Source organism: Lepisma saccharinum, chromosome 11 (genome assembly GCF_977018435.1).
Source record: "Lepisma saccharinum chromosome 11, izLepSacc3.1, whole genome shotgun sequence".
In the NCBI taxonomy this organism is placed as follows: domain Eukaryota; kingdom Metazoa; phylum Arthropoda; class Insecta; order Zygentoma; family Lepismatidae; genus Lepisma; species Lepisma saccharinum.
In genome coordinates, this window is record NC_139239.1 from 49,674,531 (window position 1) to 49,688,554 (window position 14,024).

General features: G+C 38.9%; 1 protein-coding gene and 1 non-coding gene across 2 annotated transcripts in view; both read left to right on the forward strand.

Annotated features, from left to right (window-relative positions):
• The first annotated feature begins 750 nt into the window (after positions 1 to 750).
• The window catches only part of LOC145994793 (ras-GEF domain-containing family member 1B), an 802,930-nt gene continuing 789,656 nt past the window's right edge, over positions 751 to 14,024 (forward strand). Inside the window, exon 1 of the mRNA XM_083131080.1 lies at positions 751 to 1,214. The gene's annotated coding sequence lies outside the window, so the exon portion shown is untranslated. The remainder of the gene's footprint in view (positions 1,215 to 14,024) is intronic.
• TRNAT-GGU (transfer RNA threonine (anticodon GGU)) lies at positions 7,663 to 7,734 on the forward strand. The gene has a single exon. It is a non-coding gene; the product is annotated as a tRNA-Thr (tRNA).

Genomic DNA, 14,024 nt, shown 5'->3' on the forward strand with positions numbered 1-14,024 from the left:
TGATACATTGCGACGAGTACTTACTTCATTATCATCTGTCCGCAAGGATTGCCTTTTCATGGGAGATTTTCGCTTCTTAACTGTCTTAGAGAGGTATTTGGGCAGATTAGGAAATATATGAGGAACAGCTTCTGGTTTGAATTTCCACCTTTGTCGTGGAATTTCTGCTGTATCGCCATCCACTATGAACGAATGCACTTTCACTAAACGGTCAGAGGAAAAATGAATATCACACACATAGCAATTATGACTTAGTTTTTTTTATCTGTTCTAGGGATGGCACACTCCCATTTTGTCTTTAGTGGCCTAAAAATAATGTCTACTACCTGAAGAACAGCGGTCAAATCTAGATCTACAGCCGGGTACGAAACACGTAGGCATCTTGTAGTTTTCGCTCGCTGCTGTCTCAAACACAATAATAATAATAAATAAAAGTACACAATGTTATTCTGATACAACAAAACACAACTCTCTACATAAAGCGCGGCCGCACTGCAAGCAGAAGACGCTCGCCGCAAGCGAAGGTGCTGCCAGTGTTTCGGTGGGGCACCGCTCTATTCACTTGGCTTACGGGAAGAAACCGAAGTGCACACACTTTCTCTTCTATACGCTCTGGTAGTAGTATCCTGTACGTTTGAGCGCTCTAGTAGTCTTGCTTTCATTCAACAGAGGGCTCTGAGAACAGCCAACGTCACGAATGTGTCTTCTGCTGCTTCGTGAGCAGCGATCTGTGTCAGTTTTATCCCGGTATGTTATTGTGAAAGGAAGCGCGGAGAGTTCGTTGTTATTACGTGTTTGAATACATCGTTTACGGTTATTTCGTATTTCTTGTATGATATTTCGTGCCGTTCTCGTATTTGCAACTGCAGCCGTAACTGACCCTTTACAGTGGTGCGTATGCGACTAGATAACGCTGAACTGTCAGTGGAAAAAAAAGTTGTGTTCCTGCATGTTTGCCCTTGTGCGATAACGATTCCATACAGTTTCCTGTAAATACTAGTGCTAAATCGTAAGGTGTGCTTTTTTTTAAAAAAAAAAAAAAAAGTTGTGAACCCATGGAACAATATTGTCTTCGTTGAATCTCACCAGTGCTGTGGTGTTTAGTGCTTTGCGATGTGGTTCTGGTGTAGTGCCTGTGTGATCCGCGATTCCAAATCGTGGTAAAATTGTTACGAGGTTCCAATTGGAAATTTCCCAAAGCAGTCGTTTATAGGGTAAGTAATAATGTTCTATTTTGTGCATTTTCTGGTGTTGGCAGGCAGTAAAATGAAACCCTGTTATCTCACTTGAGCTGTTGTTTGATCGCGACATTCAACTGCAATATCACAAGCCGGTTACGATTAGCCAAAAGTGTCAGACAAGAGAAGTAAAATAATGCAAATCAATCAAAAAACCGGTTCGTCGTCAGTAGCTTGCCCATGACCACACGGGATTGAATTTGACGTTCCTTTTGTAGCAGGAGCGGTGCCAGGATCCTCACCTCGGTGTGAGGAAAGAAATTTAGGGGGTGCGATGTTGAAAATATAATTATAATGATGCTGTAAGAGTTGGGTGTTTTCGGTTGAACTTAAGTTTTGAAAAATGGGTGCTCAAGCAACCCTTGGCACCTCCTTGCCGCCGCCTCTGATTTGTAGCCTGTATGAGCATAAAGTTGATTAAAAAACTATTAGTAAGGCAATTTTGATTAAAGTTAAGTTGTCGTACACCTTACCTTCTAATTTAACGTGTCTTAAATGATTAATCTCGAAGCATCTGGTCTAGTTTTTGCCAGTTTTCATACGGTACGGTACCACCCCATACCACAACTTTATCAAATTGAACCAGTCATTCATGCACATCGTCGTGATCAACCCTTTGAGGCGGAAAAGCGGCGTAAAGTAACGGCTTATTTTACTTGATGAAATGATGAAGAGAGACGTACAAAGAATACCTATGCCCAGGTCGGAATTACGGTGACGTAGAAGAACCAATTCAAATGTTGATGTTTTACGTTACTGAGGCATACAAAGCGTCCGCGGTGAAGTAGTTAGCGTAACATGCTTCAAAGTCATGTCTTAGGATCGAATCTCGTATGGCAAGTGGCCGTTCTCAAACATTTCGTCATTTCCGTGATTACAGTAACTAATAAAGAAAGAAGCCCAATTCGCAGTATAAATTCAGCCAAACTGGACTGCCCCAAGTTGGAAGCCAATAAATAATCGATCCATCGTTTTCACATGTTCATTATTTTGAAACGGTAACAGCGTGTTACTGACGTTTGCCTATGTACAGAGAAACAACCTACTGTATAATGAATAACAACTTGCATAATGTATAACCAGTGACGTCAAGAGTGGATAGGGGCGGGGATCTGGAGGAGGTTTCCGTGACGGGACAGTCATTTTTTCTTATCAAGAGTCGTGGAATATCCTCATATCGCTCAAGATAATGATTGTTATCGTGTGGAAGTTCTGATAGTTCAAAGACTTGAAATATTTGTATTATTATTATTGGGCACCAAGTTAATTTTCAACTGATAATATCAGGCACGTATCGGGAATTAAATTTCGGGGGGGGGGGCTGAACCAAGTGTCTTACATGTAATAATAATAACAATAAGTAATAAAGTAACAATAATGTTCATAATCATCTATTAATAAGATTAAAATAATATAACGATATTTAAATAGGTAAATTAATAATTATTATTATTATTATTATTGCATGAACGCATAAAGAAAGGCATGTATTATTTATCTGTCTCGTGTGTACTACTTCCCCTCCCCTCCCCAAATAAGTCCTTGGATAACATTTTTGTAATGAGATGGATTGAGCAAAGTGCCATGTCGCCGCTCCCCGGTTTACTCAGATTTTCAGAAACAGTTTTACTCTTAAAGAACTTATTTTCCATCTTCCTTATTGATCCCGCTGCTCTCATTATGCATTTCCCGAATTACTACGCTAGACCTTTGGCCGACGACAGCGAAACAGTTTTCGAAATTCCACACCACTTTCGTGTCTATGCAAGTCTGTTTTCCATCACAGATATCTATAGACAACAGCGAATGTAAGCCATACGATAATTCACGTGAACGCTCTAGAAGCAATTAATTCTAAGCAGACGTTATTTTTTCAAAGTTGGAATATCGTGGTGGTTTTTCGAAAAGAGAGGAATTTTCGAAAAATGTTTGGATCCTAAAGTTAGAACTAGGTTTCAAGAGGATTTCGTGTTATTAAGTTTCAGTAGTACACTGCGACGTGAAGTAGTTAAAGACTGCAAAAAATGAAAAAAAAAGTTCTTCGAACTTATCTCTCCATAAAAATGAGAAAGGACTTCCAAATCCAAACAATAATTATCATCATCTACTGCTGCAACCAGGCCCGTAGCCAGGATTTAATTTAGGGAGGGGTTCATCACTTATCAGCAGCCGCCATCTAAAGGAGAATAAATAAGGGTGCTAGAAGCCCTGAAGATGAATTTCTCAGTTGTTTACAAATTATCATGCAAGATGTTTAAATTAGATATGTTGGATTTCGGAGGGCTTCAACCCCATTAGCCCTCCCCCTGGCTACGTGCCTCCTGCAGCTCTCGCCTTGTAAGAACTCAATTTGAGCCCTTTGTTACAAAAAGTCTCAGATTCGGCTTCCGATTGTCAATAACAAGACAGCCCAAAATAGAGATGGATGGATCTGTAAAGTCATCTACACTTACCGCCAATGTATCTGCCCTTGAATTTAGTATATTAGAATGTAAGATTTCCTGTACTATGCTATTTTTCTTCAAACATACGAAGTAGTTCACTGTCTCGATATGCGCTCGTTGCTATCATGATTCTCTTTCACTTTTTCCTGTGTTTCTCACTCTTTCGTTCTCTCGTACACCAAACCTTTCTTCTATTTCCCTCTTTTCCTGTTTGTCTCTCCATTCTTTCTCTTATCTTTCACTCTTTGTTCCTCCGTTCTTCAATCTTTGTTTTATTTCACTCTTTTATTCCTATTGCCTATCTATCTTTCTCTCTTCTATTTCACCCTTCCATTCTTTCTAAATTTGTTTTTCTTTCCTCCCGCGTGTTCATTTCTTTCATTCTTTCTTCCTACGTTCCTCGATCTTTCTTCTATTTCCTACTTTCCTCCTATTTCTCTCATTTACTATCGCGTTCTTCCTTCCCCTGGCTCTAATCTATTCCTCCCTCTGTTTTTATGCCTTTTATTCTTTGTTCATCCTTCTGCATTGTGTATGATTCTCCAATTGCGTAGTCGTAACGTCGTCGCCTTGTAATCAAGCGATTCCTGGTTCGATACCCGGTGGAGGCACATAGTAGTTCAGATCCAACTTTAAATAGATCCAGTCCCGATTAACCTTACCGTGAGTAAAATGGACTCAAAACACAAACTCAATCAATCTAGCTCTGATGCAATTAATCTGAAATGTCTTTTGTAGGCAGTAACACCCCTGATATTCTCAGATGGGACGGTACCAAGTTTTCCAGTAACTACGCAGCGCCGTATATAAATATTTCGCAACGCAATAAAAGAAATCTGTTAGACAGCAAAACAATACTTTAGCTCTGTCGAAACAGTGGAGGTGAAGGCTGTTTTTTTATATTCGCCTACACATTCCTCCCTTGATATGTTCTTTGAATTAAGGTCACAATGGACGAAGAGCAAACACAGCCAGTATTGTTTAGACTGCGCAGTACTGCCTCTTGCCCTGTAAGATCTTGCAAGGTTGTCCGCCGTATATGTCTTTCCGTTGAATGGACACACGACTACAGTACATATTTGGACCACCCACCTCAATTCGGTCGATGGGAAGAATCCGGCTGTAAATGCAATATTCAGACAGCCGCATGCAGATCGCACATTTTCAGACATGTTGAATTTTAGATTCATGAATTCTGGGAACACTATAGCCTCACAGATTTTCATAAAGCTGGAGGGGTCAAGGGCGCCCGTAGGATTTTTTCTCAGTGGGGCAGAGTAACGTTTCATATCTTTTATATTAATAATAATAATTAAAGTTATTATTACTACTAATTTACAAATCATAAAATTCAAATTGAATTTAAAGTACTTTCAGTCATTAACATGTTCGAGAAAAACAAATTGAATTGTTTCTCAAGATGTTATTAAATCTCATAAGGTCTATGTTTGTTCTACTCATAAGGATTTGGGCGTAATTATTGATTCTAAATTGCTATTTGATGAACATATAAGTGAAGTTTGTAAAAGAGCTAAAAAGATTTTAGGTTTCATATTTTTTAATTGGACTTCCTTTAATAGAATGGAAACTTTTAGATTCCTATTTATAGTTTTGGTCCTAACATTAGTGGAATATGGAAGTGAATTTTGAAACGTAGCACCGAGAAAATTGAATCAATTCAGAAATTATTTATTAGGTTACTTTGTATGAAAATGAAGATAATTTACATATCACTAAATTATATAGAGTGGTTGGAGATACTTAATTTACCAATTAATTTATTGATACAAAACATTTTGACAAATAGGATAGATAGTGAATACTTTATAAATACAATAGTAGCCTATACGCTTCCAAAATACAAAACAAGAAAAAATTCATTATTATCAGTAAATTTGAAAAATGGTGGTGAATTTATAGAAAATATTAATTGATGATTTTGACTATGACTTCCCTTAAAATATTATCTTTAGAAACCATTATGAGTTAATCCTTTGATATTACTCTTTGTGACATAATGCTGTATAAGGTTTATTATTATTAACTGTTCTCAGTACTTTAAACAAAAACTATTATTATTATGGCTCAGCCGATACCACTTTGGACCGATACTTCAAAATAATAATTAAAAGTTGTTCAAAATATTAAGTATTGCACTCGAATTAGAATCAATTTACCAAGATTTTGCTTTAAAATATTCGAGAATTACACCAGAATATTAAATTACATGTTATGTTATAAATTTTTTTCATGCAAAATGGTGCAAATTAAAAGAAACTTTGAATTTTACATAATTTTTCAGAATAATATTATTAGTGTAGACTCGGCGAAAGTGTTCCGCGGCACTACTGCGGAGTCCGTGAAAGATCAAAATGCAGGGAAAGTATTCTGTCGGTATCGGTAAATAAGTTGCAACCGATACCGATTGGCCTCAGGGGTGACTTTCCACGTAGTACACCCAATTGTCAACCTCACTTCTACGTAGTACACCCTGGACTGCATTTTGCAGACGAACGAGGTTCTGGCGACTGGCCTTATTGCCAGTATAATTCTGTGTGTTGTTCAGTGTTTTGTCCTTATGTGTGCTGAGTGCCTCTTAACAGCCCCAGCTTTTAACCGGTCAGAATATTTTAGTTACGACACGACATTACAGTTATGTTATTTTAGTTCTGGTAAGGGGCTGGACCCCGTATAAAGTGACGGGTGCAAAATAGCCTAAGTGCTGACGTACCTAAAATTTTAAATTCAAATTCAACCAATTGGCCTCAGCCCTAATTATTATTATTCTGATTTTGATCCCAATGAAAAATTTCTTCGAGCGCCCAAGATTATAAGACAGCTTCCTTTCACCAGTAAGCAATCAGAACTCGGTACAGAAACTCGCTGAACTTCATGGCCTTTCTCAGTGGGTTTTGTTTGATCGTCCCTTCCTTTTCCTCGCCGAAGCGCTGTGTAAGTTTTCCCTCTTAGTCACATGTCAATTCAAGGCCAGAGAATTTCAACCAAGGATTCCTTGTTCAGCATAATACGCTTGTGATCCTTAAATGTTAACCGATGCGGAATTGGAAATGGAGCAACGCTTTAGATCTCGAAGTGTGTAATTGCGATGTGCCTTGTGGGTAGTCAGTAGTCTGTGGAGGCTGAACCGAAAATAAAGAATGGACTGCTGCTGCTGCTAACAGCCACTAAATCTAATACAGTTCTAAACCTGGCTCTCCTAAGAACCACGCATGCATTAGAACTAAGCGGAATTGTAGGTTAGGAGCGCCAGGTTTAGAGCTATTAGCAATTAGATTTATTGACTGTTAGCAGCTGGATGTGCCCCGCACCAGACTCAAAGATAGATAGGCAAAGCTACTACCCCTGCACATTGCAACCACGAAGGCACAGAGGAGGGCGGGGTGGAACGCAGGAATCACACATTCACAATATCTGCAAATTTTGTGGAAGTGGTGTGATCAGCACCACTCTCCGTTGGTCATAGATATCAATTTATTAGAGGCTGAGTAAACCCCAGAGTCGCTTCATTCAGGACTAGACAAATTCCCACCTGAAAATGTTTCGCCCTATCTGCTAGAGCACAGCGGCTGAGAGTACGGGTCATTAATAGTAGTTCATTATCTAGCTTAGTAATCTAAAATTGGAACTGTGATTATAGAATCAAGCATCCATTCTGATTTTACAGACATGTTTTATAATACCAATTGAAGGACCCAGTGTTTAATCTGATTACATACACACGAAATTTCGCTTACTAATCAGATTAAATGAAGAAAAAAATGTACCTACCTCCTTAGGTGAATATCCTTTACCTCTATGTGTAGTACATGAAGTTCTAATTGTAGATTATGCACACACAGGAGTTGTACTACGTAGAAATTTTCAGCGAAAAATGCAGGCTCGACCAGGACTCGAACCCGGGTCTCGCTATCGCTGTTTTACCTGCATGGAATAGTCTCAAGATCAGGTGAGGCCAGGCCGGCTCGGTAGCTCAGTGGTTAGAGCAATGGCACGGTATGCCAGAAACCCAGGTTCGAGTCCTGGTCGAGCCTGCATTTCTCGCTGAAAATTTCTATGAAGTTCTAAGTTCATATTAGGTGGCAGAAGGACACTTTTGTTGCACTTGACCTCGACATGTCGCTTTGTTAAGAATCTTATGTGACCTATTACGGAAACCGTGGACGCAGAAAGTCGCTCTCCTACCACTTTTAGCCAATGACAATGGTGATGAGGATGAAGAAGAAACATTAACAAGCACCCAAGCCAGGATTCGATTCCGGTACCATCGATGTCGTACAGGGTCAACGAAGTTAGTAATAAGGTGTGTTTAGCGTATTTTGATACACTTGTAGGTTTAATTGAATCTTCTGCAAATATGCTGTATAAAGAAACAAATTTCCGGAGTACTAATTGAGGTGAGGGTACAAGTTCGGCAAAGACTACGTAGTATCTGGAATTGTTTGACTATTATCATCTCAAGTTATTTACTTCAAATTTCGGCCAACAGATGGGCTAATATTCTAATTACATTTCAATATTTTTTTAAAGAGAATTGTTTGCAGGTATTATTGTTCTTAAGCCTAAGGAAAACTGACTTAATGACTCGTTTCGTCTTGCTCCAGATAAGTTTAGAAGTCACGTAATATTGGATTATGAAGTGTGCCAACTTTTGCTCTCCTAGAACAATTTCAGAGAGTCTTTAATTTTATTATTGAGCTATGGTTGATTTCATTAATTCTCAATAAAGTAAGATTTCACTAATATATATGCATCTCAGTATCTCTATTCAAAGAATACTACTAAAGCACATGCAAGCTCGCAATGAAGACGTAGATATTGATTTTGAGAGTCATATTCGTCCTTCTGAGCAGCTGTCGATACAAGGTTCGCCCATAAAAAAACATAACTTTTTTTTTAGGAAAGAAAGCAAGTAATTACCTTCAAATGAATTTATCACCTTCAAAATAATCACCAGAGGAGGCAATACACTTTGACCAGCGTTTGTACAGGTCCTGGAAACACTGTTGATAGTCATTGCCAGTAAGTGTTCGCAAAATACGCGTAATATTTAATTTAATATCCGCGACGACGTCAAACCTTCGCCCTTTCATAGCCATCTTATAAGCTTGGAAAAAAAGAAAAAAAATCAGCAGGCGATAAGTCCGGAGAATATGGAGGGCGATTGATCACTGTCACTGAATGCTCAGCAAGGTATTGTTGTACAGACAATGCGGTATGAGGCCGAGCATTATCGTGTAACAGAAACCATTGACCAGAATCACAGAGGTCCTTCCTAACCCGCTTCATCGTGTTTCTGAGTCGACCGAGCACTTCCGTATAATACTACTGATTGAGTTCTTTGCCGATATGAAGCATGTCTTGACAGTTGCGTGATTAAACGTCTATCACCTCTCACCAGTGCACGAACTTTCCCCACATCCTCGTCATTCCTTGACGTTGAAGGGCGTCCTGATAGTGGTTCAACCTCGATACTTTCACGTCCACCTTTGAAACGATTGTACCAGTCATACACCTGGGTTCTTGATATGCTGCACCACCATACACTGCCCGTATCATCTGTAACGTTTCGGTAAACGATTTACCCAATTTGTAACAAAACTTTATATGCTGTAACGTTGTTCCATCTTGGTGCGCGTAATTTGTACGCCGCCTGCACACGACCCGCATCTGATGAACGTTTGCCCCGATACCGACTGCCAGTAACACTTTGAAACATGCACTGAGGGGAAGTTTAGATATAGCTTTTTGCAGTGTTGTCAGAATACGTTTTTTTTTTTTCAGTTCGGTTTCTTTATGGGCGGACCTTGTATATCGAAAACTTCTACAGTGGGAGAGACATGTGTGGACAGACAGGCCTACTACGAGCATCCAAGGGGTGCGGGCTTCGATCCCCGGTGGAGTCTTACTGAGCGGTGGTTCGGATCCCACTTTAAACTGTAGGTCCACTACCGATTAGCACACTCCTTCATTTGAGTGAACTAAAAACACACTTTTACTACTACGAGCATCCGTTGTGAATCTGCATTAGTTCTCTATGAAGCCAGGGGTCCTAAGTTCGAACCCTCATTAAGTTTGCTCCAGTTCAAGCCATATGCGACTTATTAAATTCTAACAATATGCCTATTACTGGAATTAACACACTAATCACTCTGATTTACATGGATTATTATACAGGTGTTAATTTATATTCAAACATTATCTTTATCTCGTGTGCTAAAATATGGATATTTTTTAAATGTGCTTTTCTTAATTTTTGCTGTCAATTTTGGCTAGCTAATCGTGATGATGGTGATTACTCAAAATTTAATTGAAACTAGCATAATAGAACGCTCATACCAAGGTTGATACCTGAGCCCAGAACCTTCGTTAGCGAGGTATCGGGTTGATTACTCAACGCGTTCGGCAACTGAGGCGCCGTGAAATTACATAAAAACAAACAAATAAATGAACATGCCATCATTGTACTTAATATAATCGCACTTTTTGGATTTTGGAAATACCAATGCACATCTATAGTATAAATTATATAAATTTCGTATGCTTATTGGAACTATTATTTCAGAATAATATTTTTATCAACTTCTACCACATTTATGAACACGAACGTAACTAAAATTTGTAGCACAAACATGGATGAATTCACTTGGTGATAATAATTCAATGTCTCTTTTGCGAAATGTTATTTTATATTCCTGTCGATTTCACAACTGTCACAAAAAACTGTTCAATAAATTTTATGGCAGTTCAATCCAAGTAACAGTGTATGTGTCCATAGTGTTATTTTTCGATTCCGGTTGTTTCTATAGATGTGACTAGTTGTGTTACATGTTACATTATCATTACATATAGTGAGTCACCGAAGTCTATACGCAAATAGATCAATTTTTCGCGAAAGATAAACAAAATTATTATATATTTGTGTAAGAAATGAATGTGGTAGTTCTTAATACGAGATATATGGCGAGGTTTCTGAATTTTTAGAGACGATTTAGTCGTCTACAGTTTCAAATACAATTATGACTTGCCAGTGCATTACAACCATTTTGCTACTTGGGAATCCAATGTGTAATATCAGAAGCTGGATGCAACGCAAGTTAGAACTTTTACGTAACCAGGTATTCACAATCGGCTGAGTTTGTTTTGAGAAAAAGCTGAAACGCCTAATTCCTTATCAAAAGTATTGAAATCGATAAAGAAGACATGAGAAGTGACGTCAGTCAAGATTTCGTGATACAGCCGGAGGAAAATTACGTATATTCCCACATGCTTATCAGTTTTAGTGCATCGATTGTGGTTATCTTCATGTGAATAGTGCTTGAGATAACTCTGGAAAACAGTTCAAGCGTCAGCAAATAGTTCCGTCCCGTAGCAGTGAATGTAGGTATGCTCAGCATTTTTGGATCTGAACGAAAATCTGGCCAGCGAGCCTTTATGTACTTGTGCTTGAACAGGACAAACCGATGCGCAGAGGCTCATGCATTAACTGCATCCAATTATGATGTCCAAGAAGAGGGTATTGCCCTAGAATGACTTAATTATGTATAAATATATAATTGTATATAAAAATGAGAACAAGAGAAGACACAAGTAACAATACCTTGTTCGAACTCTTGAGGTGTCTGTACACGATCAAATGACGTTGAATTGAACGCTTAAAAGGAAATGACGTCATTTTTCTCATTGGATGCAAGGTTAGGTTCAATAATTTCTATTTAGGAACGGTTCTAAATAACTCCATTCAAGCCTGACTGTCGACCAATCAGAGCACATGCTATTGAAATCTATTATCGGAAAGAAGTATCAAGGTACATAATGCTATTTATTTCTATTCTGTGTTGAAGAGGAAGCATCATAGCAACGTGGAAAGTGTAAACACATGTTTGTGACTTGAGAGAAACGAAAGGAGTAGCGGTGGAACGTTCTGTATTTATTTAATCGCAATTATACAAAAAAGAATGATTAATATTTCTACAGCAGTGAGCAATGTGATGATACATTATATTCGACAACCAACCGTAATACATAATATTTTGTGTTGATCTTAAATTCAAGTTTAGATAAACACAATGAAAACAGCTATTTGTATATCTGTGGAGATGAGATTTTTATAAAATTATTTTCTTGTGTTCACTTTGTTTTTCTCGTGTCTTACGATTACATTTAGACTATTAATACGGGGAAAATGCATCAACATCACACTTCTTTCGAGTTTGTAAATAAAATTATTATCTTTGTTACGGCTAATCGCTAGCTTATTTATTTATTTTCATGTCGTACACTCTGCCACGTTTTAGTAAAATGTGAACTTGTCCAAGTTTTCTTTGATCGTGTACACAGTGGCAGCGATTAGGGGGGCCAGTTGCTCCCCCACTTTTCGCCACTTTTGCCCCTCCACCATGCTAAACGTTATCTGCAAAGGGAAATATACTGCCTTTGGCCCCAACAGTTTTGACACCTTGCCTCCTTCCCGGTTTTGGAACCCAATTGCCGTCACTGACATGTAGAATTTTAGACCATTCAAGATTCCAATAGGAACGCTGTTCAACGACTTTCAACTGTCGATTTTAGCGTTCCATTTAGCGACGTGTTTAAGACTCATTTGATATTGAACAAACAGCTTTACTCAAAGTTTCGTATCACTTTTAGCTCTTGGTCCTTGCCGTATACCATGCCGTCTTTGATTGGTTTTGTGCGGCTGACGTTCTTCCCACAGTGCATTATCGCGTTCTGATTGAGCGCGCAGGCAGGTGGGAAAATTGCAAGTGTCCCACCGAATGTTGTAATTGGAAATCCAGCAGCACGGACAAGGCAATGAATGCATGTGGCTTCTGATCGGGCAGTTCCTTTTTTGTGAGCGATTTCTGAAAACTGGGACATGGAACTCGTCGCAGGATCTGTTCTTTCCCCCTTGCTCTGAAGCCTTGTTCCAATTACGGGAGAAAACAATATGTACGCGGCATCATGAATGAGATGTTATTGTGCTTGCAGGCCGATCACGTAATACAGACGTCACACACACACACACACACACACACACACACACACACACACACACACACACACACACACACACACACACACACACACACACACACACACACACACTCTCGACATGGTCACAGTGAACGTCTCTATCCTTCCTTTTTTGTTGTTTTTCTTTTCTGGTCGGATTTCGCAAACTGGTCAGAGAAGCGGCATTTCTTGATTATCTGTTCATGTAACTGGCTGTGAAGACCGAGTCACCAAGTTTGAATCCCGGGGGGTGAATCTTCGTGACCTTTCGTATGCTTCATCCTATCCTCATCGGCGTGATTACTATATGGAGTTATGAAAACGACTTGTGTGATGTTTTATTCTTTTACAAGTAGGCAAACTCAGCAAAACTTTCAGGCTTTATAATCTTATACAGAGTGGTGCAAAAGTAGGTTGTCTTTCTTTTGTATTTTACATTGAATGATAGCATTGCGTGGCCCCATGATCCCCAGACATTACGCCCATGGATTTCTTTTCTGGTGGTGTGGTGAAAGAGAAGATATTCCAAAGAAAAGCACGCACTTGGCTCACTTGGTATATGCCAACTGTCAACCTACTCTTGCATCTCGCTGTACATTTTAAGATATTTCCTTCAACCCCTCCCCCACTCTCCTGCACGAACTTGTGTGTGTGGTCACGCACAATCCAAATTGTGTCAACTAACACAACACATGTATAGCTTTCTACTTGTAACAAATTAAATGGTATGAAATGCTAACAATGCTCTTAGGTCCATCCAAATAAGTTCGTCTACATCCCTGACACAACACGCTACGACGCCAAGGATCCGGGTTCGATTTCCGGACTCGGCATGGAGTGTTCATTGTGGTGTCACTTCATTAGTTTCATCATATCATTACTCATCCTCATCTTCGCTAGCCAAAAGTGGCATAAAAGCGAAGATAAATAAATACACCCAATCAATTAAAAAAAGTTCGTACAACAAGAAATATTGCAGAAAAACACATCAAAATATAAGTAAGTTTCTCACGTGTCATACCTTCTGATGCAGAAAAAAAGCAATTACATTTCTAACTAAAATTACATATTTAAACTGTGACAAATGATGTACCGAAAGAGCATCAAATTTGCTTTGATGCACGTCGAGTTTTCTGTGGAATTCACTGTAAAATTGTATTCTTCCTGTCTGCAAATATTCCAATGGCCATTATATTGGAATATTGAACACATTGTTAGTGTTACACTATTCCTGTCCAGCACAAGTGCTAAAGAAACGCACATTCTCTCACGCATGTACTGCACGCATTGTTGCCTGCTATGAGTCTGT